This window comes from Equus quagga, chromosome 2, assembly GCF_021613505.1.
Source record: "Equus quagga isolate Etosha38 chromosome 2, UCLA_HA_Equagga_1.0, whole genome shotgun sequence".
Classification (NCBI taxonomy): domain Eukaryota; kingdom Metazoa; phylum Chordata; class Mammalia; order Perissodactyla; family Equidae; genus Equus; species Equus quagga.
Genome location: NC_060268.1, coordinates 153502049 through 153504428, shown reverse-complemented (window position 1 = coordinate 153504428; position 2380 = coordinate 153502049).

Below are 2380 nucleotides of genomic sequence, written 5' to 3'. Positions count from 1 at the left end.
GGGGCGGCGGAAGCATGGCCCCCGGGCGCGGTGGCGGCGGCGGCGGCGCCCCGAGCAGCGGAATGGCGGCGCCTTGCTCGCGGGGGCTGCCCGGCCGACGTGCCCGCTGCGCCCGCCGCGGCCTCTCGCTCCGCTCCTGGTCCTCCTCTCTTCCTCTCCCCTTTTCCCCACCCTTCCTCCCCTCTCTCCTCCTCCCAGCCCTCCGCTCTTTCTCTCTCCCTCTCTCCACCCCTCCTACCCGCCCTTTCCCCTCTCCTCCTGGGTCTCCACCCCCGCTTGCTCCTCCCGGCTTCCTGCCTCCTCTCTTTGGGCCTCGCTCACCACCCTCGCGCCCCCCTTCCCCGGAGGCGCCAGACTCCCGGCTCGGATTCCGTCCTCCTCAGGGCAGGGCGGAGGGCACCCGCACCCCCCAGCCCGCCGCCGGCCTGCCGCCCCGCCGCCCCCTCCGGCTGGGGAAGGTTGCCACATTTGGGTCCACTCTGCCCGCCCTGCGTCCCCGGCTTCCCTCCAGCCTCAGAGGGGAAGGCTGTCTTCTGGAGCGTTCTCCCAGCCTCTGGCTGGGCCCTTTTCTTTCTCCTCTCTCCTGTCCCAGCACCTCCCAGGGCCTCCTGGCCCTTCCTTGGCGCTGGAGGAGAGCAATGCTGGGCTGGAACTGACATCCAGCGTCACCTGGACATCCGGCATATCCTGCCAGCGCCCATCTCAAACTTACCTGTTCAAAGCTGGGCTCAGACTTTGTCTCAGCCATCCGAGTTCCGTGTCCGAGAAAGGGACCATCACCCACCAGAGACCCCACTGCCCCTCCCACACGCCACGAAGCAAAGTCCTGTCCGTCCAATCTCTTTTTCCAACCCTCCTTGCCATGGAGTCCGGCGTAGATTAAGAATATGCTTCCCAGCGTGGCCAGGACCCAAGCCCAGGTCTAAGACAGCAAAGCGCATGTGCTTAACTGCTAGGCAAAGTGGCCAGTGACGCAGCCTAAGGACGCTTGACATTATTGTTATTACTGTGCTTTACGTGTGTTCTCAATTAAGCCTCAAAGCGACCCAGGGGATATATACAATTATTGTCCCCATTTTATCGAGGAGGAAAAGAAGCCTGGAGGCGTTAAGACCAAGAAGCTGGTCATTGCGGCTGGGCTGGTCTCTCTTCTCTCCCCTTCCCATCCAATCTTTGTGCGCTGCGGCATCTTTCTGAAACAGAGACCTGGTGCCTTATCATACTGCTTCCCCCACTGACCACAGGATGGGGTTCTGCCTCATTTATGGGTATATTTCACAATCTTGCCCCGACTGACTTCCAGTTTCCTGGTTTTCCACTTTCCTTACCCATGCTCCCACTCAGCATGCCAACCCCACCAAACCGCTTAAGTTTCTCATGTAAGGTCAGAATGCCATTCATTCCCAGACCCCATTTGGCTGGCAAACTCCTACTTATCCTTCAAGGTCCAATTTAAATGTTCCTTCCTTTGGTCCAGCCTCCCAGGCTGCTGATTACTGGCTCTTCTAGAGCATTCCTTAGAACAACTTAGAGCATTCCTCTGCAGCAGTTCTGAGTCTGCTTCACCGTGACCAGTGGTTATCGTATCTTATCCATCTTTGCCCGCGCCTGGCACACAGGAGGCTCAGTAAATGTCAGAGGATTGGATGCCAGAGTGGCTGCAGGCACAGCAAGGGAACTGAGAGGACCCCTCTTACCCTGGGGATTGTGCATGTGCCAGACCCCCAGCTTATCCTACCCTGCAGAGCTAGTCCCTTATCTCTTGGTCATGGGATGAGGCCACTGGCCCCTGGCCTGGCTGAGCAGGTCCCTCTTCCAGCACTCTGGCTCCCCATGGGGGAAAAAAACTATGTGGCTTCTCGGGGGCTAATGCCTTTCACTGCCAACTCAGCCCCACCTACAGGTAACTAAGAAAGCTCTGAATGCAAATTTTAAATGAACAAATGGTGATGCGCAACACCCGTATTTATGTGTGGCAGTGTGGCAGTGTGGCGTAGAGGCTCAGGGTGCAGGCTCTGGAGGTGGACAGCCTGGCTGTTCATCGCTGCCTCACCACTCCCCAGCGCTGGAGCGTGTGTGAGTGTGTGTGTGTGTGTTTAACCTCTTTGTGCCTCAATCTCTTCATCTGTGACATCCTTTCATTCAGTAAATAGATATTAAGGAAGTATTAAGTGCTGGGCACCATTTAGAAGCTAAAAATACACAACATATATGTGATTATTATGAATTGAATGCTTACTATTCACTAGGCACCATGACGAGCACTTTGTATTCATTGTTCTACCTAATCCTTACACCAACTCTATAGAATAACCACTCTTTGCTCTGATTCGCTGATGGGGAAACCAGGGCTGAGAGGGTTAAGGAAGTTGACCAAGTT